This window comes from Notamacropus eugenii, chromosome 4 (genome assembly GCF_028372415.1).
Source record: "Notamacropus eugenii isolate mMacEug1 chromosome 4, mMacEug1.pri_v2, whole genome shotgun sequence".
Taxonomy (NCBI): domain Eukaryota; kingdom Metazoa; phylum Chordata; class Mammalia; order Diprotodontia; family Macropodidae; genus Notamacropus; species Notamacropus eugenii.
In genome coordinates, this window is record NC_092875.1 from 347,373,876 (window position 1) to 347,401,417 (window position 27,542).

General features: G+C 39.1%; 1 long non-coding RNA gene and 1 pseudogene across 1 annotated transcript in view; both read left to right on the forward strand.

Moving 5' to 3' along the window:
* Positions 1–23,399, forward strand: part of LOC140498494 (uncharacterized) — a 64,302-nt gene extending 40,903 nt beyond the window's left edge. The window contains exons 2-3 of the long non-coding RNA XR_011965109.1: positions 7,630–7,755; positions 23,046–23,399. This is a non-coding gene — a long non-coding RNA (uncharacterized lncRNA). The remainder of the gene's footprint in view (positions 1–7,629; positions 7,756–23,045) is intronic.
* Positions 13,934–14,354, forward strand: LOC140498493 (DNA polymerase epsilon subunit 3 pseudogene; annotated as a pseudogene).
* Positions 23,400–27,542: the final 4,143 nt, after the last annotated feature.

The following is a 27,542-nucleotide window of genomic DNA, read 5'->3' on the forward strand; positions in this document are numbered from 1 at the left end:
TCCTCATCACCTGCAGTACTCCAGACATCTGTACCTCGATATCCCAGAGGTATTACAAATTTAATATATCTAAATTGAGTTCATTAGCCATCTCGTAAACTCAACTCTATTCCTAAAGTCTGCATTTCAATTTAAGGTCATAACACAGGTTCACAAACTCAGAGTCATTTCAAGTCTTTAATCTTTCTCATCTCTTGCATTCAGTCTGGAAATAAATCCAGCCAATTCCCATTCTCTTTCTTTCTCTCTCTCTCTCTCTCTCTCTCTCTCTCTCTCTCTCTCTCTCTCTCTCTCTCTCATCACTTGGCCACCACCTTCGTTCTTGGCTTCACTACCTTTCATTTCGTTTATTATAATAATCTCCTAATCATCAGTCAACAATCCAGTCAACAAGATTCATTAAGTGCTTAAATATCAGACTCTGTGCTAAGTATTAGGGATACAAAAAAGTGCAAAAACATGATTCCCATCCTTAAGGAGTTCTCTTTCTAATATTCTCCCTGCTATGAATTTTTCCTCCCTCCAACTAATATATAGCACACAGTTAGCAAAGTGATATTCCTAAAGCACAGATCTGACCACATTGCTTTCCTGTGGCTTCAAAGATACAATACAAACTCTTTTATTTGGCATTTCAACTCCTTCACAATCTGACCCCACCCTATTTTCCAACCTGATTTTATATTATATTCATGTACTTGACATTCCACTTAAACGGGCCACCACAAAGTTCCCCAAGTATGATGTTCCATCTTTCACCTCAGTGCCTTTGAATAGGCTCTCCCCACTGACTAAAATGATCTCCCTTCTCATCTCCACCTCTGGAATTCCCAGCTTCCATCTAGGCTCAGCTAAAATACAACCAGAATTCTGCCCAATACCTTTTCTTATATCTCTAGTTTTAAGTGGTTACTCCCCACCCTCAACAAAACAAAACATTACTTTTTATTTACTTATTTTTTGTGCAAATTGTGCTCCTTATCTCATCGAAGGAATGTAAATTCCTCGAGGGCAGGGCATGTTTTATCTTTCTCTTAGAATCTAACAAGTTGTCATGTACGTAAGTGCTTGATAAATATTTGCTGAATTGAATTGGATTAAAGGGAATTGAATTGGACTAGATTAGAGATGTAGAGATCAGAAGCTAGAAAGCCAGTCTGGAGACCATTGAAATAATCCAGGTGACATGTGGTGAGGGCCTGAAGCAGAGTCATCACTGTGTGAGTAGAGAGAGGGGGATGCATATGAGAAATATTATAGAGGTTCAATTAACAAAATTTGGTAGGGACTTGAATATATGCAATGATGGATAGGGAAGAGATGACTATGAGGTTGTAGGACTGAGTAACTTTGGCTGAAAGAAAGGATGATGATACTTTTGAATAAAATAATGAAGTTTTGAGGAAGGATAGATTTTGGCAGGAAATTTGAGTTCCAGTTAGGACTTTTTTTTTTTATGAACCATCCAGAAATGATGCTTAGCAGGTATTTGGTTATATACAACTAAATTTCAGTGGAAAGAATCAGAATAGGTGTGGTAGACATCTCCGTAGAGATTATAATTTGAACCCTGTGAGCCACTGAGGTCATTGTGAGTAAGTAGAAAAATAGTAAAGAAGGGGGCATAGGATTTGGAGACCACACATATTTAACAGATGGTGATCCCACAAAAGAGAATGGATTTGATAGGTTGTTTACTTAGGCTGAGTGACTTGAATTCATCAAGGACAAAGTGGTGCTCTTTTGTTCATTTTTACTTATTCTAACTTATTTTGGGTATCAGCTCTGTGTTCCTCATTTTTTGTTCTGTCATTACTAATACAAAGATCATTTTACCTGGTGTAGAAAAGAATCTTTTTTTCTTTTTCCTTCCTTCCTTCCTTCCTTCCTTCCTTCCTTCCTTCCTTCCTTCCTTCCTTCCTTCCTTCCTTCCTTTTTTCTTTCCTTCCTTCCTTCATTAGTTTGTTTCCTTTTATAACCTAATACTAATTATAACTAATACTAATACTTTTGGTTCGTAATTGGAACAAAATAATATGCTCATAGAAAGCATCTACCAGCCATCGTAAGGAGAGTTAGTTATATTACAGAATAGATACTCAGCAATTATATATCACTTATTTTAAACAAGCAATGTAAGGAGCGGTAAGTAGTTAAGAGAGCCCCAAGAAAAGTGTCATAGAAGCCAAGAAAGTGGCATGTCATATTACAAGGTTTTGATATAAAATGTCCTGGCAGCATGAACACAGAGCAATGACCTTGTATGGCAAGGCTCCAGAGTATTCTTCTTCCTGTTTTCAGACTATTAAAATAAGATCTTGAAAACTCTGCAAAACTTGCTCACTTACCCAACAAGAGACAAAAATGTCAGTCCCATATTAACATTATAAGTGCCTCCTCAAAATGTCATATTTATGCTAATATATCCCTATTCTCTTTTTATTTCCATGATCATTCAAATATCACTGACAGTGGCTCAGTAATCTCACCTGCCCTTTTTTTCTGTATCAGAGGATATCTAAAAGAGGGGGCTTGAGTTCAACAAGGATAGCTACTTGCATTTTTAACTTTCCTTATACTTATACTTAACTTGAGAGTCAACCTGATGGTAGACATTTTTGGTTTATATTTGTGCCAGAGTTCAAAGGTCATTCTCCTTGACAGAGAAGAAACTTTTTTTTTTAAACCAATTTAGTTCTTTGTGCTAGGAATGATATTTAGACCATTCTGCTGCTTGTTTAAGAACTGGAACCAAATAATACATTTATTGAGCAGCTAACAGTTAACAGAAAGAGGTTGACTTAGTTATATAATAGAATGGATACTCAACAAGGAGTCCCTACTTAGTTCAGGTAGACAAGACCTCCCTTAGCTCTATAAAGAAACATGGTGGTCAGCAGGATAAGATGTACTGATTCATGTGGTGTTTGCCAATTATATCTGCAAGTTTGGAAGGCCATGGGTCCATGTTGTAGTCCATGATGCCTGAAGTAAAGAGGAAGCCCCAATCAATATCTGAGTCTTAGTTCCCTGAATCAATCAAATCTTGAAGGAACTTCTTAATAGCTTTCAAGGAAAAGCTAGAGTAACTTGCATGAGGTGGCAGTATTAGAGAAAAGCTAGGCCAGCTCCAGTGGCACAAGACTCTGACAGATAACCTGGTTTCTTGGCACAAAAGATAAAAATATCTTAGAGAATCATTAATCCTATAATGAAATTTTAGTGGTTAGATGGGAGTCTTACTTCCTGTGAGCTAATCCACTGATAGCCAGGCATCAAGCACAGTTTTGCATGCTTTAGTAGGCAGCTTTGCTCTTTCTCTTTGCCTTTACTCTTCTCAAACATTTCCTATTAGTCCACAAAACCCAGTACCCAAATTATTTTTGTGATAATCCAACCCTGACCTTTTATTTTTACATAGGGAGAGAAAAAGGGATTAGGTTAACCACCACTTTATCAAGGATGCTTTCTCAAAACAGAGTGATCATCTATTTTTAACTTATAAGCAAACACACATAGATCCTTTGTAATTCATGGTATATATCCAATGTGCAAAAATGTGGCTATGTTCTGCACCTTAAGGTCTACCGAATGAGCTTAGCATCTCTCTTCTCTGGTGCAATAAAGAATTTTTTCTTTAAAAAGTCAAATGTGTAAAACACAAAAGTTACATTTTCTCATGGTTTCCTTTGTTTAGTTTGTTTAATATAATCATCCGAGCAACTGTTACTTCAGGTGACAGCTCAAGTGTTAAAGTATGAAATAGTCCCTTCTAGGCACAGTTGTTTTTTTTTTCTTTCTTTTTTCATATAAATTTATTTATTTTCAGTTTTCAATATTCATTTCCACAAAATTTTGAATTTCAAATTTTCTCCCCATCTCCCCTCCACCACTATCCCAGGACAACATGTGTTCTTATTTCCCTTTCCTCCAATTTGCCCTTGCTTCTACCCCCTCCTTCTCCTTCCCTTCTATTTTCCTGTAGGGTAAGATAGATTTCTATATCCCTCTGCCTATATATCTTATTTCCTAGTTGCATGTAAAAGCAACCTCTAACATTAATTTTTAAAGCTTTGACTTCCACATTGTCTCTCTTCCCCCATCCCCACCCACCCTCATTGAGAAGGCAAGCATTTCAATAAAGGTTATATATGTGGCCTTGCAAAACACTTCTATAACAGTCATGCTGAGAAAGACTAACTATATTTTCGTCTATCCTGTCCTGCCCTACATTTATTCAGTTCTCTGCTTTAACATTTCCCTCTTACCAAAGTATTTGCTTCTGATTACCTCTTCCCCCAGTGTGCTATGACTTCTATTATGCCCCCTCTCTTATCCCCTTCTCCCACTGCTTTCCTGTAGAGTAAGATAAACTTCCATATCCAATTGAGTGTGTATGTCATTCCTTCCTGAAGTGAAATCCAATGAAAGGAAGGCTCACTTATTCCCTCTCACCTTTCCTTTCTTCCCCTCCATTGTGAAAACATTTTCTTGCCTCTTTTATGTGAGATGATGTACTATATTCTACTTCTTCCTTTCTCTTTCTCCTAGTATATTCCTTTCAACCCTTAATTTTCTTTTTTAGATATCATTCCTTTATATTCAGCTCACCCTGTGCCCTCTCTCTCTCTCTCTGATATATATATTCCCTCCCAACTATCCTAATACTGAGAAAGGTCTCATGAGTTACAAATATCTTTTCATGCAGGGATGCAAACAGTTCAACTTTAATCATTCCTTATGATTTCTCTTTCCTATTTACCTTTTCATGCTTATCTTGATTATTGTATCTGAAAGTCAAATTTTCTATTCAACTCTGGTCTTTTCAACAAGAATTCTTGGAAGTCCTCTATTTCATTGAAGTTCCATTTTTTTTTCCCTTGAAGTATGATGCTTGGTTTGCTGGTTAGGTGATTCTTGGTTTTAATCCTATCTCCTTTGACCTCTAGAATATCATATTCTAAGCCCTTTCATCCCTTAGTGTAGAAGCTGCTCAGTCCTATGGTTATTCTGATTGTGTTTCCACAGTACTTGAATTGTCTCTTCTGTATGCTTGAAATAGTTTCTCCTTGATTTGGGAACTCTGGAATTTGGCTACTTCCTAGGAGTTTTTCTTTTGGGATATCTTTCAGGAGGTGATTAGGTGATTCTTTCATTTCTATTTTACTCTCTGGTTCTAGAATATCAGGGAAATTTTCCTTGACAATTTCTTGAAAGATGATGTCTAGGCTATTTTTTTGATCATGGCTTTCAGGTAGTTCAATAATTTTTAAATTATCTCTCCTAGATCCATTTTCCAGGTCAATTGCTTTGCCAGTGAGATAACTTCACATTGTCTTCTATTTTTTCATTCTTTTTATTTTGTTTTATAATTTCTTGATTTCTCATAAAGTCAGTTTCCATTTACTCCATTCTAATTTTTAAAAAAAATTATTTTCTTCAGTGAGCTTTTGGACCTCTTTTTCCATCTGGCCCATTCTGCTTGTTAAAGAATTCTTCTCCTCATTGACTTTTTGGGCCTCTTTTTCTGTTTGGGTTAGTCTAATTTTAAAGGTGTTATTTTCTTCAGCATTTTTTTTTTGGTTCCCTTTAGCAAGCTGTTGACTTATTTTTTCATTATTTTCTTGCATCACTCTCATTTCTCTCCCTAACTTTTCTTCTTCTTCTCTTACTTGATTTTCAAAATCATTTTTGAGCTCTTCCATGGCCTGAAATGAGTTCATATTTTTCTTAGAGGCTTTGGATGCAGGAGATTTGACTTTGTTGTCTTCTTTCTGGCTGTATGTTTTGATCTTCCTGGTCAGCAATGACATAAGAAAATACCTCTTCACTGAAAAAGTAAGAATCTCTAGTCTGTTTCTTTATCCCTTATTTGCTCATTTTCCCAGTCAAGTATTTGACTTTTGAGATTTATTAAGTGGAGGGCTCCAGAAGCAGCCTCTGTTTCAACATTGGCTGCAGTCGCCCTGGGGCTAGGGCAGGCCTGGGGCTGGGGTCCAGGGCTAGGGTCTGACCACTGCTCACCTCTCAGCGGGTTGATAGACCCTTCCCTCTGACCTTTGAAGCTGTCTTTAGCATTTGTGGGTTGAGAAGTCTAGAATCCACAGCAGCTGCCAGTGATTCAGTACACTAAGGTTCATGCTGGCTGACCCACACCAAACTGCACTGTGCTCCCAGCCCAGTGTGATAGATCCTTCCCATCAACCTTCCAGATTGTCTTGGTCTGAAAATTTGCTTCCCTCTGTCATATTCTGGCTTCTTTTGCTCTAGAATTTGTATAGAGTCATTTTTTACAGATTTTTTGAGGGTTTGGGGGAAGGGCTATAGAAAGTCTTTGCTTCTACTCCACAATCTTGACTCTGCCCTCTCCTCCCCACATAGTTGTTTTCACTCATATTAGTGGCCTTTTTTCCCCCCAGCTGACTATGACATCAGCTTTTTTACTTAAAATCTTCCATCACAAGTGCTCACATGTCACTCTTCCTGTTAAGTTCTTTTCAGTATGGGATTTTTACCACTATACCCCACTTATTCCTGTCTCCATTGTCTATTTCATAGACACTACAAGACTGTACATGGCCATCAGTCCCCACCTCTGCCAAAGATATTATTAGGGCCTATGTCCAGTAAGAATATTTTAACCACTTCTTTCTCTATTCTAATTTGACATTTAAGTCTGCATTGCAATTGACAATGACTTTTATTAAATGATTTTTCCGTATTTTAAAGACTATAGAAAATAAAATATCAAATTCTCAGTCTGGTTTTCATTGGATTGGAACATCTTTAGAGCTCATCTAGACTGCCCTCTACCCTGAATGAACTACTTCTAAAAATCTGTAACAGGAAGTCATTAAGCCTTGACTTTGATAATTCTTGGGATGGAGAGCCTATTACCTCTAGGTCACACCATTCCATTTTTGAACAGGTTTAATTCTTGATTTGTTAGCTGAAAAGAAAGAAAAACTGAGTGCTGAAGCAGAAATGATGAGTAGTAAGTAAAAGCTTTATCTTAGAATTCATATGAAAGAAAGGGAAAGGATAATATTCACCCTGCATTTGTGGATAATAGGATTTAAAGTGTTTTGAGGCTTCAAAACTAAATAACCATATCCAAAAAGTAGGTACTAATGGCTTGATGTCAACTTGAAGAGAGATCACTCACTAATAAAGTGTCATCTGGAGTATTCTTAGGGTCTGTTCTGTTCAACATTTTAATCAATAATTTGGATGAATTTATAGATGGAAGGCTTATCAAATTACCTAATAGTGCAACGTCTAATCCTGATGGGATAGCTAACATGTTCGATAATGGAGTTAGGATTAAAAGGATGTGGGCAGACTAGACTCTAGCCATTCATACTATGGGCTGAATTCTATAAGATTAAACTTAATTGACATAAATACAAATAATTCAAATTCACAAGTACAGGTTGGGAGAGATATGGATAACAGATAATAGTAACAGACTGTAAGAAAAAGACCTAGAAGTTTTGACTGCAAGCTCAATTGGACTCAACAGTTGAGATAACAGTAAAAATAGCAAAAGTAACCTTTGGTTGCTCAGAAAGGCATTTTATCTAGGGCATGAGTAATATTAATCATCCCACTTCATTTTTCTCTGTTCAGGTCACATCTGAAATCTTCTGCTCTGTTCTGGGCACCCCATTTCAAGGATACTAACAAGCTGAAGAGTATTCAGAAGGGAGTAATCAGGCTGTGATGAACTTTGGGACCATGTCATCCAAGAAATGGGTGAGTCTGAATTCAGAGAATGTAGAAAATAGGGCAATGGGACTGTGATATGTCTTAAGTATTTGAAGGATCATCATATGGAAGACAGATTGGACTTGCCTTGCTTGACTCCAGAAGGCAGAACTACAAATGGGAAATGAAGAGAAGCAGATGTTAGCTGATTGTAAAGAAAATCTTCCTAAAAGTGATAGCTATCTAAATGGAATGGGTTGCTTCTGGAGATAATGATCTCCACTTAACTAGAAGGTTTCAAATGAATGCTATTGTTAGGTATGGTCTAGAAGGAATTTCTGGTCATACATGAGTTGATCTTCCATAGCCTATTAGGTACCTTAAATTGGGCCCACTTCATTTCCCTTTATAGTATTTAATTTCATGATCTCACCAACTTTCATGATGATGTAGATTATCCCAAATTGCGAAAAGCCAGCTTTAGTTTTCCCCCTAAGCTACAGTTCCTATATCACCATCTTTTGGACATCTTGAACTGGATGTACCATAAGCATTCAGAATGTTCAAACTAGAATTTGTTCCTTCCCATTCCCTCTGAGTCTCTTCCTTTTCCAAACTACTACAAACTACCAACCTCCCAGGCACTCACAGTCTGGTGTCATCTTGATTCCCTACTTTCATTCACTCAAGGTATGTTATTATTCAATTGCTTTTCAGTCCCATCTGACTGAATCTTTGTGACCCCATTTGGGGTTTTCTTGGCAAATATACTAGAGTGGTTTGACATTTCCTTTGCCAGATCATTTTACAGATGAGGAAATGGAACTAAATAGGGTTAAATGACTTGCCCAGGGTCACACAGTTAGTAAGAGTCAGAGGCCAGATTTGAACTCAGGAAGACCTTGTCTTCCTGACTCCAGGCTCAGCATTCTCTCCACTGAGCCACCTCGCTGCCTTCATCCAACAGAACTCACCCATTGCTAACTATTCTTATTTGAATCTACGTCTATATATCAATCTTCTATAATTTTATCTACTTAGATATTTAGTTGTTTACATGCCTTCCAGCTTCCCTCATCAGAATATGACTTCCAGGAGAGTAGGAACAATGTCTTTGCCTTTCTTTGCCTCAGCACTTAACACAGTGCTTGGTAAATTGTAAGCGTTTGACAAATAGTTGTTGACTGATTACTAACCTCATGATAATTCCCTGGTTCGTCATGACCCGACCACTGACAATGGTTCATCAATCACAACTACAAGTTCCTTCAATATTTTGGGATGTGGTTAGTGAAGGACAGGAAATTTAACTCACTTTGCATATTTGGGTTTAGTTTGCTATAATCCACTTTTGTTTTCTTTCCAATCTGAGGATTTTTTCCTGGAAAGAGAAAATAAGAGCAGTAGAGCAGCTGAGTGACCAGTTCTGCGTTTTTTCCTGCTGTTATCTTTGCATTCAATCTAAGTAGAAATACTTTCCTTTTCTTGTCCTTGCTCTTTCTCCCAACACAGCTAAATAAGTTTGTTTTTATCACATACATAATTTATATTATGTGTGCATATTATATGTGTATATATGTTTACATGTACATGTGAACTGTATATGACAAGGGCAGGTAGTGGTGATGTGAATAGAATGCTGCTTCTGGAATCAGGAAACTTAAGTTCACATCTGGCCTTAGACATTTGCTAGTTTTTTGACTGTGGGAAAGTCATTGAACCTCTGTAAGCCTCAGTTTTCTCATCTGCCTCCCAGGATTATGGCGAAGATCAAATGAGATAATATTTGTAATCACAGTGCCTGCCACATAGTAGGTGCTTCATGCTCATTACTTTCTTTATCATACAATAATAAAGGTGGAAGGAACTTTGGAGGTCATCTATGTCATATCCCACCAAATTCAGAAGGAATCACTTCTATCATATGTGTAGTGTTTGTCTTATCAACTTGATGATCACATACATGATCTGGGACTCCATTTACACTTTCCTGTGAATTGTATTGAACATGATCATTGGCATCCCCATCAACGATAGTAGCATCTCCCTTTGTCTGACTTGGGGAAGAAATGATTGGGTTGGAGGTTTGTGAACCAAAAAAAGAATGAATTTATTGACTTATATTGTGAGGGAAGTTGATTCCTTTACCTTTTTGAAGAAACCCAGAGAGAACTAGGCATAGGTCAGAGATTCAAGACAGGTCTTTGTTCCTGATAAGAGAGGAGGTCTGTACATTGTCACAGTGTCCCCTTGATCCTCAATTCCTTTCTCCTTCCTCCAAGAATTGAGCAACTACTCTATACCTACCAGAGATGGTAGTCTCTGGTCAACAGAACAAATCAGAGAGGCAAGGGCAAAATAGGAAGAGAGACTGGATCCGGAGTTTCTAGACACCAAACTCATGTGTCCAGCCTTGGTGAGGGGATAGGAGAGACACATTGTAATTGTATGTGTTCCTAATCACATGGCCCCAGGATATTAAACATACAAGAGACAGTAATAGGAGAGGAATGTAGGTGGCACAGGAGATAGAGTGCTGGACCTGGAGTCAGGAATGCCGGAATTCAAATCTGGCCTCAGATAGTAATTGTGTAACCTTGGACAAGTCACTTAATCTTTGTCTGCCTCAGTTTCTCACATGTAAAATGGAAATAACAATAACAGTTACAACATCTTAGGGCTGTTGTGAGGATCAGCTGAGATAATATTTGGAAAGTGCTTGCCATGGTGCATGACACATATTAATGCTTAATAAATGCTTATTTCTATCATTCCTTCCTTCCTTCCTTCCTTCCTTCCTTCCTTCCTTCCTTCCTTCCTTCCTTCCTTCCTTCCTTCCTTCCTTCCTTCCTTCCTTCCTTCTCCTGTCTGTCTCTCCCTCCCCTTGCTTGTCCTTTCCAAAGGAAAGTAAATTTGGATGGCCAAAAGTTGCCTAGTTGATGGGTTTTACTGGTCCCTTCCCTTCCCTTCCCTTCCCTTCCCTTCCCTTCCCTTCCCTTCCCCTGTGCTGTCTTCTCTCCAGTCTTCTCCCAAAACCCTAAACCTACTGCTCTCTGAAACTGGGACCCCAATGGACCCCTGCCAAGGGCCCCTAGACCCTCCTTGCTTTAGAGTGATTATCAACAGTAACTGTTGCTATTTCCCACCCAACCTGATGTCTTTGTTTTTCTTGACCTCATTAAAGGGGTCATGCCCTAGTGACTTCTTAAACAGGCCTATTCAATGAATGGGTATTGCCTCACCCTAAGTGAGTACCTGCAAAGACCTTGACCTAAAGGACCCAAGGTCTCTCAGTGCATCCTGGGCCATTTCTAGTCATCCTGAGGATTATCAGGCCACTGGATTCAGATGGCTCTGGAGGAGAAGTGAGGCTGGTGACCTGCACAGCCCTCCCTCACTCAAAACAAAGTCAAGTGCAAATCATGTCATCACTTCTCTGATGGCATGGTCTTCTTCAGCAATGAAGGATGAACACGATCTTCCTCCCTCTCTCCCTCCATCCCTCCCTTCCTTCTATCCTTCTTTCCTGCAAGCTCAATTTCTTATGTAAAAGAGAGGGATTTTCTGGATGAAGACAAATTCCTGGAGATGTCAAGTACCTGTTCTTCTAGAATAAGAAGCACGAGTGATCCTGGGCAACACTCCTCTTCTGCAGAGAAGACCATGTGTGCCATACTAGAGGTGAAAAAGTAATAAGTCCAGTAGAGGGATGGTTGCTTCTCACAATCCTAAGCTTGTTTCCTTCTTGAGGAAAGCCTTTAGGTTAGTACCATAAAACTGGAGGTCTGTGTACATTGCTGGGTTAGAGCAAAGGGTGTCAGATTGTTTCTCCTCTGGAAAACTCTAAGTTTATTTTCTTTCTACATTGAGTCTGAATGTGTATCATGATATGAGTCTTATGGACTATACAGGGCTATGGAGGGAAGGTAGAACTTCCCAGAGAGGGAGGATAATTTTATTGTTTATGTATTATTATAATTGCTTTATGTGCATTCTACATTTTCCGTGGAATAACATGTTTATCTCTACCTAATATCCTTTGTCGCCTTGAATGCTTCCATAAGAGTTGGATACCCCTTTGTCTATATGTGTGGATACTTGGATGTGAATCATATTCAAGCTGTCTTCTAAGGTTTTCAGTGGAAACACTGGGTAGAATCAAAGAAGCCCAATGAATATGATTTGTGGAGTTTTTTCCAAGGTTGGATCTAGTCTGGGTAAGCCCACAGATGTTATATGGTGTCATGATGGTTGGTCCTGTAACTTGTCTGAACACTTGAATGACTGGAAACTAGGTAATCAATTCTACTTTTAAGTAGTTTTAATGAAAAAGGTCTTAATATTAATCTGAAATTCTCTTACTATAACTTACATATTTAGGGCCTAGTTCCTCTCTCTGGATTTATACAATCAATCTAATCCATCTTCCCCACAAGAGAGAGGTCAGGTCCTCACTGTCAGTCTATGTTCTATGATTACTTGTGAGACATTTACCTTGTGTTACCTTCAGTAACAATTAGTTAAAAGCAGAATAATTTTATGTCAAATTCTTCTTATGTCTAATTCTTCTCTCAGCTTTCTAATCCTCTAAAACATTACAGAGAAGGATGCTGAATATTGTGAGCAGATTATAAATAGTAGAAGGAAAAATAATGTTACAGGAAGTTTTCATTGAGGGTATCCTTAACTAAAATATGAATTAGGATCAGATATTTAGGACTGGGAGGGACATTAGAGACCATCTAATCCAACCCCCTCACTTTACAGACAAGTAGACTGAGGCCAGAGAGAGCTGGGAGTAATTAGTAGAACTAGAATTTCAATCCAGATCCACATGACTCCAACTTCAGTGTTCTTTCCATGACAACATGCTGCCCCAAAGGAAGCAATGATCTTTTAATTAAGCCTTTAAAAATAATAGCACCTACCTCCCTTGGTTGTAGTGCAGATAAAATGAGATAATGCTTGTAAAATGATTTGCAAAACTTAATGTTCTATATAAATGTTAGTTATTGTTATTATTGTTGTTTTATATTTTTGTGCTATTCCACATCTCTACAGTCTTAATGCGATAGAGAATTCAAGATTTTATTGTATTTATTGGATTAAGTTATTCATTTGACTGCATAGAACAAAAGGAAGACTTAAAGGCTCTCCAGAATCACTCATGTATATATTAAAAATCATACAATATTCCTTGCTAAATGTAACCATCAAAATAACTTTGTTCACTGACTCTGATTATTGACATAATGCAATGCATAACATAGGGAGATGTATACTTAGGAATAATATTCAGCACTATCATGGGAGATGTCCTGAACAAAGCTGGACTAGAAGAGAGCTTTTTGATAGATGTTAAGATGTTCTAGATGGTTCTGATTCTGAGTGATATTGTCTTGATTAAATCAGTCCTAAGAACATCACTGAGTTGCTTCTATGGGATTAGTGATCACTCAAAGGTTATCAACCTGATTATAGATTATCAGCCTGATTATAGATCCAACAAATAGATAGATAATAATACCTATTGCATAGGTTCTCCCTTGCAGTTGACTGGCCAGTCCATTGAACAGCAGGGCATATCTTTGCAAATGGACGATGCGTCAGACCCAGAATTGAATCCAAGAAAGGGAATGGGAATGGATGGAATTTGGATAGTTCTGCAATACTCTTGATGATCCCAAGAAGCTATCTGGTTCAATCTCCGTCCCCAGCCCCCCAATCCCTTTAAAAAAGCAGAAATGTTCTTCCATTGATACTATATCGAAGTGTTGTAACATCACAATCTCTGGACAATTAAAAATTGCAGATGAGTTAAAGGGCTGTGGGAATGGTTGCTCTTTTAAATTCTTTTTCATATAGAAATATTTAGTGCTTTAAAAAGGCAGAAAAAGTGTTTTTGTGTAAAAGAATATATAATACATTAACTGTTAAAGGATACAAGAGCTTGCTGTTGATATATACACATATATTTTATATACAGTTTCTTTGCTTACTTCTTTCAAGCATCAAAATGATTCTATCTCTACCCCTACTTCTACGTTGTTATTTTTCAATTATAAAAATCCATACAAACACATGTCTGAAAGAAATAGGAAAATAATGTTAGTTTAATAAAAGCTGCTAAGGGGGAGGGGAGGCAGGTGTATGAAGGCAGGACACGTGACTACCGCCCTGTCTCAGAGGCCTGTGGCTCCCCGGGGAGATGAGGGGCAAGGTGGCTATGGTAGAACGGTCAGTGGACCTGATCCTTCCCAAGGTGGTCCTCACCAGGATCATCAAGGAGGCATTCTCTGAGGTGTCATTCCCATTTTCCAGGCTGCCAGCGTGTTGCTATTGTACACCACGTCTTGTGCAAGCAACTTTGCGATGAAAGGAAAATGGAAACCTCTCAGTGCTGATGATAGACTGTCAGCCATGGAAGAGGTAGAATTTCAACGATTCCTTTCCCCCTTTGAAAGAAACACCAGATATATTGCCTGTGAACAGAAAGGTAAAAAGGAAGCTTCAGAGCAAAAAAAAAAAGATAAAGACAAAAGAACAGATTCTGAGGAGCAAGACAAGAGCAGGGAGGACGATAATGATGAGGATAATGAAAGAATGGAAAGGAGGAACAGAATGATGAAGAAGAGATTGACAATTGAGGTTCCTGGAAGGAACAGTCGAGTCAGATGGTAAGATATTTGGGTTTCAACGCTGTAGCCTACATTGTACTGCTGGACAGAGAATTCTATGGCCTTTTTCTCCACTGCTAAGAATGCTTATATATGAGGATCTGAGAATACTTCTTGAATAATCCTCAAACAAGAGTTTTTCTGAATAAGATCTTTCCAGTTTCATTTTATGCAATCCATAAATTGTGACCTTTTAACTGGATGGGATTAATCAAAATTTTATGGGAAAAATATAGAAGATTCATATATTTAACTTCCTGTTTTATGATGTAAATTTCATACTATCTTATTTAGGGGCTGTAGAGGCAGCTGAAAATTGGAGAAGTTTGAACTCTGAGCATGAGCCGCCTGTGATAGATTGACTATAGCTAATTGAAAGAGTAGTTGAAGCACTCTGAATTTGGAGGACTATCCCAAAAAGTCCAGGGCAAAGAACACAACTCTCATCCCTTTGAAAGTAACTTTCAGCAAAGTTCTGCTTTCTTTGGTTTGTAATTTTCTCTTCCTGAGGCTTCCTTCATATAGTCTCTTGCCCAGTTTGGAGCTTGGTCCCTATTTCCCCCACCCTACTTAGCACTTCGTATGTGTTTTGAAGTTTGCACTTCACCATATTAGGGAATGTAAAGTAGGTATTTCATCTAGAAATTCTCTTCCCTTTCCCCTGCCTACTGAACCAAAGTTTGGAAACAGACTCTTTTGTATGCATAGTCCCTTTACTTTCAGTTTTGTAGTGAACTTCACAGGTATCCTATCCTTTTAGGGATTGGCTTTTTTATTTAAAAATTGACAAGCTCCAAAATTCATTTCATCCAGGTACTACACAGTCACTCTCTCCAGACTGTTCTTTGCTGTGCTAACTTGTGACCTTCAATCCAACTTAATTTAAAAAATGGAAGGGTTTCTTCCAATTCCACAGTATTGGCTCTTGTCTTTTAAAGACAGCTTGATAGAATAACTGTTAATGGAACATAATAATGCTGAGGAATATAATTCTAATAGACCCCTTTTCTAAAGTGCTTTTGATGAGGCCTTCATCTTTTATTAGGCTCCCTTTCCATTTGCTTGAGTTCTTTTGTATTCAATTCAAGTGGTTATTTCTGAAGGTTGGAAGCTCCTAGAAGACCTTTGTCCCCACGACAAGCAAAATCTATGTTCAAATAGAGGGGGCTCCCACAATAACCACATTCACTCCCTCTATTAAAAACTACCTTGAGAATTGGAAGTAAAGATTCTTGCCCACTTCTCCCCTTAGTCACTCAATTATTTTGGTCTATGGAGTATCACAGGTAAAAATATAGTCTGCTACCATTGACTCATTAATGGATTATAGGTACAAACTTGTACCTACAAGTTTGTTGGCAAATGAGGGAAGAATCTCACTTGGGTGAGGGAAATACAATGCTTTGTATAAATAAAAGTGTTGTTAAAATGGAAGAAAAATAAAAACTGCTAAAATATTTATATGAATAATAACATTTCAGGTGAGATTTGAGCATCCAGGGACAGAAAAACTATAGTTTCAACATAAAGACTTAAATCATCTTGTGAAAGATGTAGAATGATACCTTATTTTTATGTGAATTGATTAATGGTTTAAAATGGAGCAGAGAAAGAATTTTTATTTATTAAAAATTGGAAGAAATGAGTATAAAGAAACAGTTTCAAAGAAATAAGATGAAGCACCATGCTGAAAACTTTAGAGATGCTTATCATGGTCTCTTAGCAAATCTGCATGGAACCATTTCAAGAGAAAAGGCAATGCAATTGAAAAGTGAGAAATCATAAATATTTAAAGAGTGATATATGATTTTAAAATGAATTCTGATTCATTGGGGCAGCAGAATGAATCTTTACCTTTTAAGTGAAAGGTGACTCACTGAGATCGAAGAGGATTTAAGCCACCAAAGTGGTATAGGAGTCTGAGGCTAGTGTGGTAGAAAAACTGAATAACGCGACAGAGGCAACTAGGTTGTGCAATGTTAGGTCAGGAGGAAAACATGTTCAAATCTGGCCTTATACACTTACTTAGTTAACCTCTCTTTGCCTCAGTTTCCTTAACTAAAATAGGTACAATAATAGCAGCCATCTCACAGAGTTGTTTTCAAGATTAAATGAAAAAAATTTTTAAAGCATTTAGTAGAATACTTAGCATGTAGCAGTTGCTATAGAAATGCTTATTCTCCCAAAAGAGAAAGACCCAGCAGGGGTAAGATCATCTTGTGGTAAATATTTGGAAAGACTAGCAGCAAGAGTGGTCACCTGACATTAAGACTTTGGCTGCTAGCTCCTCATTCATTGAATAAAAAGTCATAAGGGGAAAAGACAGAATCTTTGCTATTTAAGAAGACTTATCTTTTTCTTGACCAGAGAGTTGACCTGATCTGTTTACTATGTATGAGCTGTCTTTGGATCAGATGATAGAGCATGCTCATGAGTTCACAGTTAGGTTGTTTTGTACAGGTCTGTAGTTGACTGGATTGACTTTGCAGTTGTCTGGCTTGAAGGAAACTTTCATTCACATGAAGAGATGATACTTTCTAAACAGTATTTCAAAGGGGATTGGTAAAGTGAAACAGCTTGTAAATTCTATGTTGATTTAAATATAAAAAAGAATTTATCCAGTTGGGGAACAGTGAGCACCAAGAGACAAGCTGATAATAGAGAAGTAGCTTCATGTGGTGCAGATATTCCTAAATGACATTAAAGCCTACAATCTATCCTATAAGGCCTCTTATTTAAATAAGTGGTTATGTTTAACATACAAATATGCTATTATTTTGAGTGAATGAATTGTGTAAATAGAAGCATAATGGTAGGGACTTGAGAGCTAGAGTGATGGATAAAGAGAATACATTTCCCCTCGAGAGAGAGTTAACCCTAACTAACCACTTGGTGGTGGTCTCTCTGTGGGAACCTAGACTTATCAGTATGAATAAAAGTTGGTAAAAGCAAACCAGTTCAGAGAATTAAGTCCAGACACCTAAGTGAAAAGTATGAGGCTCCTGTAGTGTGCTACAGAGACACCCTATCAGTGTCACAAAGAGATGCATGATGGATACAAGTAGTCTGTAGTATATGTCCAATGATTGTTTTTGTTAAAAATGAGCATAAATGACCCCACTGAGAAAATGTATCATAAGAAAAAAAGGTGGTCCTATCAAGAGGCAAGATCAAAGCTTTTCAAGGATCAATTAATAAGAATTAATAGGACAGCCTGAATATTCCACTGGTACCCACAAAATGTAAAAAGACATAAAGAAATGCCCTCGATTTTGTACTAGTGCCCAGAAAATATGAGAAGATATAGAGCAAGGCTTCAATATTGAGAAGAACCCAGCCACAGGGTAGATCTGTAAGAGAACAGAATTCACACAGGACGAGAAAGTATGGATGGTTTGCCACCTCAACCAATGGAATTAGTAGACATATCAAAGATCATGGATCTATTAAGTAACAGCACTAATACCATTATTCTGTCAGCACCACATTTTTATCTACTTTCAATTTAATTTCTTCTTTTTTTTAAATTAAATTTATTTATTTAACTTTTAACATTCATTTTCACAAAATTTTGGGTTACAAATTTTCTCCCCTTTTATCCCCTCCCCCCCCCAAACACCAAGCATTCTAATTGCCCCTATGACCAATCTGCTCTCTCTTCTATCATCCCTCTCTGCCCTTGTCTCCATCTTCTCTTTTGTCCTGTAGGGTCAGATAGCTTTCTATACCCCTTTACCTGTATTTCTTATTTCCTAGTGGCAAGAACATTACTCCACAGTTGATCCTAACACTTTGAGTTCCAACTTCTTTACCTCCCTCCCTCTCCACCCCTTCCCTTTGGAAGGCAAGCAATTCAATATAGGCCAAATCTGTGTAGTTTTGCAAATGACTTCCATAATAGTTGTGTTGTATAGGACTAACTATATTTCCCTCTATCCTATCCTGTCCCCCATTACTTCTATTCTCTTTTGATCCTATCCCTCCCCATGAGTGTCGACCTTGAATTGCACTCTCCTCCCCATGCCCTCCCTTCTATCATCCCCCCCACCCTGCTTGTCCCCTTATCCCCCACTTTCCTGTATTGTGAGATAGGTTTTCCTACCAAAATGAGTGTGCATTTTATTCTTTCCTTTAGTGGAATGTGATGAGAGTAGACTTCATGTTTTTCTCTCACCTCCCCTCTTTATCCCTCCACTAATGAGTCTTTTGCTTGCCTCTTTTATGAGAGATAATTTGCCCCATTCCATTTCTCCCTTTCTCCTCCCAATATATTTCTCTCTCACTTCTTGATTTCATTTTTTTTTTAAGATATGATCCCCTCCTCTTCAATTCACTCTGTGCACTCTGTCTCTATGTATGTGTGCATGTGTGCATGTGTGTGTGTGTAATCCCACCCAGTACCCAGATACTGAAATGTTTCAAGAGTTACAAATATTGTCTTTCCATGTAGGAATGTAAACAGTTCAACTTTAGTAAGTCCCTTATGACTTCTCTTTGCTGTTCACCTTTTCATGGTTCTCTTCATTCTTGTGTTTGAAAGTCAAATTTTCTTTTCAGCTCTGGTCTTTTTATCAAGAATGCTTGAAAATCCTCTATTTCATTGAAAGACCAATTTTTCCCCTGAAGTATTATACTCAGTTTTGCTGGGTAGGTGATTCTTGGTTTTAGTCCTAGTTCCTTTGACTTCTGGAATATCCTATTCCATGCCCTTTGATCCCTTAACGTAGAGGGTGCTAGATCTTGTGTTATCCTGATTGTATTTCCACAATACTTGAATTGTTTCTTTCTAGCTGCTTGCAATATTTTCTCCTTGACCTGGGAACTCTGGAATTTGGCCACAATGTTCCTAGGAGTTTCTCTTTTTGGATCTCTTTCAGACGGTGATCTGTGGATTCCTTGAATACTTATTTTGCCCTCTGGTTCTAGAATCTCAGGGCAGTTTTCCTTGATAATTTCATGAAAGATGATGTCTAGGCTCTTCTTTTGATCATGGCTTTCAGGTAGTCCCATAATTTATAAATTGTCTCTCCTGGATCTATTTTCCAGGTCAGTTGTTTTTCCAATGAGATATTTCACATTATCTTCCATTTTTCCATTCTTCTCACTTTGTTCTGTGATTTCTTGCTTTCTCATAAAGTCCTTAGCCTCCATCTGTGCCATTCTAATTTTGAAAGAACTATTTTCTTCAGTGAGCTTTTGAATCTCCTTTTCCATTTGGCTAATTCTGCTTTTGAAAGCATTCTTCTCCTCATTGGCTTTTTGAACCTCTTTTGCCAATTGAGTTAGGCTACTTTTCAAGGTGTTAATTTCTTCACCATTTTTTTGGGTCTCCTTTAGCAGGGAGCTGATCTGCTGTTCATGCTTTGACTTCATGTCTCTCATTTCTCTTCCCAGCTTTTCCTCTACCTCTCTAACTTGATTTTCAAAATTCTTTTTGAGTTCTTCCATGGCTTGAGCCCATTGGGTGGGCTGGGACACAGAAGCCTTGATTTCTGTGTCTTTGCTTGATGGTTAGCATTGTTCTTCCTCATCAGAAAGGAAGGGAGGAAATGCCTGTTCACCAAGAAAGTAACCTTCTATAGTCTTATTTCTTTTCCCTTTTCTGGGCATTTTCACAGCCAGTGACTTGACCTCTGAATATTCTCCTTACACCCACCTTGCCTCCTGATCCTCCCAGCCAGCGTTTGGGGTCTGAGATTCAAATGCTTCTTCCAGCCTCAGGGCTTTGGGCGGGGGCAGGGCTGCTATTCAGTGTGAGATTAAGTCCAGGTGCTCAGGTCAGGGCAGGGCCACCTCTCAGGCTCAGTTCCCTCAGGGGTTTATGCACAGACCTTCCACAATGGATTCAGGCTCCCTCCCGCTTGGGGAGCCCCTGTCTGTAGCCACCTCTCAGCTTCTACCTCCCGGGGGGGCCTGAGTTATTGGGGCACCCCACTCCCCTCTCGACCGGCCAAAGAGACTCTCTCACTGACCCCTGTCACCTGTGGGTGGAGGGACCCGCGTTGGAGATCCCATCCCTGAAGCCCACTCGGATCTTTTCCTCTCGGTGCCGCAGCCGCTGCAGGGCTGCACTCAGCTCCCAGTCCTGGTGCCCAGTCCGCAGCACAAAGGACCCCCCGCGAGAGGTTTGCAGGTCTCTCCTGAACAGAAATCTCCCTCGCTCCAATGTTCCGTGGCCTCTGGGTGCAGAATTCGCCATGAGTTACTTCCCTGTAGCTGTTCTATGGGTTGTGGGTTCGGAGCTATGTGTATGTGCGTCTTTCTACTCTGCCATCTTGGCTCCGCCCTTAATTTCTTTTTTTTAAATGAGCTTTAGCCTGAAGATTCTACTGTGATCTTTAAGCCTTCTATACTTAATTATCTCATATTATCTAACCTTGTTAGATGTTCTTATCAGTTTTTTCCCCCAACTCTGGATAAGAACTTTCATGGCCAGATAACCTAAACCATCTTTGCTAGGCTGACTAGAATATAAATTCACTCCCTGAGGTGGAGGACTGTTTTTACTTTTGTCTTTGCATAGTAGGAACTTAATAAATGCTTGGTGATTGATTCATTGGGCAAAGAAGGCCTTTTCTAATGTTTGGAAAAAACATTACTTTTGGGTTTATTGCCCATTTGGAGAAGAAGTGACTCCACCCCTACCAGATTAGTAATTTACGTTTTTGAGTCTCATAACTAATTCTAGGTTGCATATGAACAAAATTCCAATATGTGACCTGGGTTAGAGGTAAATATTGAAATACTTTTTCTTGAATTCCTTTATTTTCCCTTTGGTCAGTTGGGCCAAGGTACTGTCTGGGGATTCCCTATTTCTTAGTCTTTGTATTAGGTAGCAATCCTTAATGTAGAAAGAAAACTGTCATTTCTTGTGTCCCATTGTCCTCCAGCAACTTTTGTCCTTTTAACCCAGCACTCAAAACATTTGTAACATCCCACAACTCATGAACTGATTTGAAATGGAGCAAAATCATCATATTTCCTAAAACTACTGAACCAGATAGACCTCAAGAAACTTTAGTACCTCAAGCATCTGTGATATCTCATGAATACTCACTCCACTGACAGATGCCAACCCATAACTTAGCAGATGGTCTTTATATGTTATTATGCCTGAAAAAGAAATTATAATCAGTCTATCCAAGTTTCATGTGGTTGGCCTTACATAAGAGACAGATATTCAGTCACTAGGTTCCCCCTGAAAGCCTTCCCAACTTGGTAGACCCTTCCAGAACTTGTGCTGTGTTGGCATAACCTTTAAAAAATATATTTATTTAATATTTTATTTTTTCCCCTAATTGCACGTAAAAACAATTTTAACATTCATTAAAAAATGTTAAGTTCCAAATTCTCTCTTTACCTTCTCTCCTCCCCATAGAGAAGGTAACTAATTTTATATAGGATATACATGTGCAGTCATATAAAACATTTCTATATTAGTCATATTGTCAGAGAAAAAGACCAAAAAACCTCTAAGAAAAATAAAGCATACTTAAAAAAGTATGCTTTAATCTGCATTCAGATGCCTTTCTCTGGAGATGGTTATCATTTTTCATCATAAGTCCTTTAGAATTGTCTTGGATCATTGCATTGCTCAGAATCACTAAGTCATTCATACTTAATCATGATACAACATTGCTTCTGCTTTGTACAGTGTTCTCCTTTTTTGCTCATTTAGCTTTGTATCAGTTCACATAAGTTTTCCGGCTTTTTCTGAGAGCACTCTGCTCATCATTTCTCATAGAGCGTAATTTTTCAAAACTCAGAAGCCTCTCTGAGCCTTGAGATTTTGGAGCAGTATTTTAGTAGAAGTTGGTACACCTCGTGCAACATGGTATCATAGGGAGTACGCAAAGTAGGGAGGCAGAGGACCTTGGTGCAACTCTCATCCCTGACCCTTGTTTCATGTCACTTAACTTTTCTGGGTCTCAGTTTCCTCATCTATAAAATGGGAGTGGACCAGACTGCCTATAAGTTCTATGATGCTATGCCATTGTATAATATTAAGTTTCTATAATCCTTTACAGCATTGTTTAACCCACCCAGTTTAGTTCTGGAGAAAGTGCTTGAACTTGTTTGTGTGATACAAATCTGTATGGTGTTAGGAAAGGAATGAACTAAGAATCAAGAGCCCTGAATCTGAATCTTGACCTTTCCAATAACTAATTGTATGACTTTGCTTGCTCCAGGTTCCTTCTTTGTAAAATAAGGGGGGTTGGACTGTATGATCTCCATAGACGTTTCCTATTATGAAATTCTATGACCAAATGACCTCAGAGGAAGGGCATATAATAAAGTCACATAAAATGAAAGTAAACTGGGAGGCTTAGTTTATTGTATTATACATGATATTTATTTCCCTTACATATGAAAATATTGAATGCTTTTCAAAAGTTGCAGTCAGAAAAATCACTGATTAATTTTGAATAACAAAGCTCTGGTGACAGTGAGTTATTTGTAGTATCCAAAGCATGGGAATATCTGCTAATTAATATTATTGAATGAATGATCCATTATTTTTGGACAGAAGGAAATAAGGTATACTTGCAGAGTAGCTGTCGGTAGCTAACTGAAACCCAGGCACCAGAAAGTTGGTACATGCTTGTGGCTCTAGTTTTTGGTTCATTTCTGGCTTCCCATTTCTTTTTTTTTCCTCCACAGGGATGAAGCTCAGGTATGCAAATGTATTATCCCACAGTATCTGAAAGAATGGAGCCTTCTGCATCTCTAAAAAGGCCGCAATCTGCCTCAGTCTCTCTGTGTTTCTGTCTCTCTGTCTCTCTCTATCTCCATCTCTCTCTCTGTCTCTCTCTGTCTGTCTGTCTGTCTCTGTCTGTCTGTCTGTCTTTCTCTGTCTGTCTGTCTGTCTCTCTCATCAGATGGAAGATGGATGGCAGGGACTGCATCACCAGTGAAACAAAGAAACCTTCTTGTTCTAGCTGCCCATGCGGCAAGAATGACTTTATCAGAATTTCCCCAAATTCCAGTCCTGTAGACATGTCTCTTAGAATCTTGTCTACTCTCTAGGATCTGTTCTTTTTCTTAGAATGTCTGTGCAAACCCAACTAAACACTATCAAAGATCTTTATAGGCACAAGGAATAATATTGGACATCTTAATTATATTGGTATAGGGAACACCCTCCACCAAAGCAGGCCAGCTTTGTCTTTGTAATTATAATCTTAGACAATTCCTGACAGTATTGAGAGATTAAATAATTTGTCCGGGATCATTCGGGACAAATGTGAGAGGTGGAACTTTAGCTGAGGTGGGACTTTAGCCTAGGTGCTCCTGATTCCAAATCTGGTGCTTTATTTATTGCATCATGCTGCTTCTCAGTGAGAGATGTTTATACTCTGTAAGAGTGAACTGTTTTGTTCAAAGTTTCATTCCTCCCACTTCTTTAGAAGCATTGCAACTTGGACTAGAAATCTCTATTTCTTCAGATTTTCTGGTTTTGATCTCTGAATGGTTCTGGCTTTGCTGGAAATATTATAAAAGTCATTTTGAAAACTTTTATTTTCACTTTTGGGAAGAAGCCAGTTCTGTGGCACAAACATTCACTGTCTGTCTATCTTTCTGTTATGCTATCTTCTCTCAACATGAGTCCAATTTATTTTAAAGCCAGAAAACCCATTTAGTTTTCCTGCCCTCTTGGGAACTGAAAATTCACTGTGGTTTTCCTGTCTGGGTGATTATTTAATTAACATGCCACTCCATCCTAGTGCTGGACCTCAATTATATTACAACTTTAAAATAAATTAACCTTCGTGTCTCTTCACCTGGTCTTTCTGAAGAAAGCTGCATCTACTAGCAAGGAAGAGGGGCCAAAAACCACCTCTGATTCAAATGAAATGTCTTTTATCTGTGCTCAAAACATTTAAAATTCTAGAAACATGTCCGAAACTCACTCCCTGCTAAGTGCTGAGCTTTTCCCCTTAGTTATGTGTAATTAGTGACAAAATCCAACAGGTGGCACAAATGTATTTGAATTTTATATTGATTCATGGTTTGTGCCAGGAAATTACTGCAGTGCCAGGGATGTCAGTAAAGATCCGCCATGGCTGTTAAGTGCAGAGGGAATGTCTGCATTCCCAAGGACCTGGGAAAAGTTTGAAATCTCTGTCACAGACTCTCAAACCAAGGGTTAATGATATGAAAGCCTCTGGGCTTAGGGTCTGATGCAAACACTGATCTTTCCCTTGGTCCAGTTCCTCCTGGAAAAAGAGGAAAAAACAACAAAAAACAAAGGAAAAGCCAAAAAGGACACACACGCACGCACGCACACACACGCATACACATACGCACAGCCACGCAAGCCTTGAGTTCTTGTGGCCACTTGTTCTCTTTCAGCAGTGGGAGCTTGCTTTCAGCTATGATCGGGAAACAGAAAGGCTTGCAGCAGACAGATCCAAAGTCTGCAAACTCTCCCCAGCCAGGCTCTCAGCGCATGCCCTAGCCAGGCTGGCCCAGGTTCCTCTACCTGCCTCCAGTGCCTCCCCTAGCCAGGCTGGCAGGTAGAGGAACCTGGGCTGCACCCTTCATCTCCAGCGTTGAAAGGGTCGGGAGACCTGAGCAACGAGGCAGGCGCCCTCTGCTGGCAACTCTACAGATTTCACAAGGTTCTGGGAGTGAACTTCGCAAACCTGACCATCTTTACCCAACCTGACCATCTTTACGCGACCTGCCCCGCAGACCTACTTTGTGTTCTAAGAGGATCCGGGGCCCTGGGCTCCCAGTCAACTGCAGCCGCAGCATTGGCAGCTGCCAGGGCGGTGGCTGCATCAGTGTTTCGCCATGGCGCCCAGGGGCTGCCTCTGCAGCTTTCAGACACCACCCCTCTCTGTGAGATGGTTAATTTTGACCATGAGGATGGCTGACATTTCTATAGCGCTTTAAATTTTGCAAAGTTCCTGACATGCATTATCTCATTTCAGAGGAGGGCAAGGTTCCCTTTCTTCCTCCCTCTCCCCTTTTTATTCATAAAGAGGAATCCCCACCAAAGAGCCAAGAGGGACCAAGAGAGAGAAAACAACACCTGCTGACTCACTTCCCCAGAATGAGAAAGAAATAAACCCTTGCAAATCAATAAAATATGGGAAAATACTCAAGTGCCTTGCCCCTTCTCCTTTGACAAGTGTGAAGAGATGGGTGTGGGGTGAGCAGAAAGAGGATCTGTCAGCTCAGTAGTTTAAATTCGCTGGAGATGTGCTTCCCATGCACTGGTTTTAATGTGTCATATCACCAAGTCATTTCCCTCAGTAAGGTGTGAAGGGGTTACAGCTTCCCAGAGGCTCTTGGAGGAGGCCGTGTAGGGAGCTTGTTTTCCTTTTATACCTTGAAGAGTGACAGGTCTCTTTCTACCCTGAACCAGATATGTAAACGCAGAATTTTTTTTTAAACACACAGCCAACAATTATTGAGAATACCCATGTGCCTAGCACTCTGCCCTGCTCTGCTCCTTCAGGGTTGCACAGAAAATTCAGAAACTTCATCCCAAATCATAAAATAGCAGAGATAGAATGCATCTTAGAGTTCATTCTGTCCAACAGCTTCATTTTATAGATGAGTAACCTGAAGCCCAGGTAGGGAAAATGACTTGCCCAAGGATCATAAGTGGCAAAGCCAGAAGTCTAAGCCAGGCATTCTGCTTCCAAATTTAGTGCTTATTCCACTGTAATAATTTTCTACCTTTCAAATTCCTTTTTGCTCTTCCCCATAAACATTCCCATATTATTTCCATTCATTTTTTAGAAGCAGAGAACCTAAGAAAGGAAAAGCTCTTTAAATGGATTTTTCATGGGTTATGTGACAAAGCATGTCTTAGAACATAGGACTCAGAATTTTCTTGCTGTACCTGCATCCTGAAAGCCAGCTCAGGTTTGTCTTACACTGGAAAGTACTGGCAAAAATCACTCTGTCCATGAGGACACAGCATCCTTGGAGAGAAATAGGTCTTTGTTGTTACTTTTTAGTTCTCTAAAAAAGCAATAGTGGATTTCTGTACTCATGTCTGGGCATCAAAACTATGAGAACAGTCATTAACCATACCTCAGGAAATATGGCATCGAAGATGATTTAATACAGTTTTGTAGTTAAGAACAGAGCCAGAAATATGCAGTTAAATATTGTGGAGAGGGTGCTCAGGGCTATTCCCAGCTTTCTTTTCTGCCTCAGCCTCTTTAACTTCAAAGTATAGACAAATTTGGATGGTATTTGAAACTTTTTGGTAATAGAAACAGAAGGATAGAAAAAGATTTTGGATTGGGAGGCATTTTTATGGCCCCAGAATTCAAGAAGCATAGTTTCACTCTTTCAAGAAGAATGACTTATTTTAATGACAAATGTAATTTACCAGATAGTAGAAATAAACAGCTCTTCTAATCAATATTTCTAAGTTGTAAATGCTGTGCAGATGCAGGAAAGTAGCTATATGCCATAGTTCATATGTTTGGTTAGGAAATCATTTAGAGAAGTACAATGAGAAAGAGGATTCTGGAAAGACTGTAGAGTAGGTAAGAAAATTCCAAGCTCAAGATTCCCACCCCACCCCCAACAAAAGAGATGAAATAGCACCTTAGGGCTAACAAAATGTCAGAAAAAATAAATAATAGTGGGACCACAGGCATCTTTCTGGGACAATTCGAGATGATCAGAAGGAAAATCCAAGGACCTGGTTTGGTCCCTATGAAAGGTAAACACCTCCAGGCTAGGGTCCTGGCTTAACAACTAGTGACAAGCTGCTTAAACCACAAACAGCAAGCCCTGCAGATAGCTGGGTTAGGAGACCACCTCTGCCAACAGAGGTGGCACCAGAACTTGTGCCAGAACTTCACTCTCCCCCAAACTTTTACCCCCAGATAGTAAGAGGAATTGGGCATCTGAGCTGGGGAGGATCAAGGGAACCTCTGCTTATAAGGAACAGAGAGTAGCAGAGGAGAGAAGGAACTAGTCCATGTTTGGTGAGTGCAGAAATAGTGGGGCAGCACACCCCTGGCTGTGGGCACTTACAGGAGTTTGGAGGTTTGGCTTTGGTTTCAGGCTAGAGGGGAGAATTGAAGATCTGGGGCAAGAAGCACCCCCCCCCCCCATACCCTAGAGCTAGAGGTGATTACAAAAATTAAGCTATTACCATAAAAATTGCACAGGCAAAGGAGA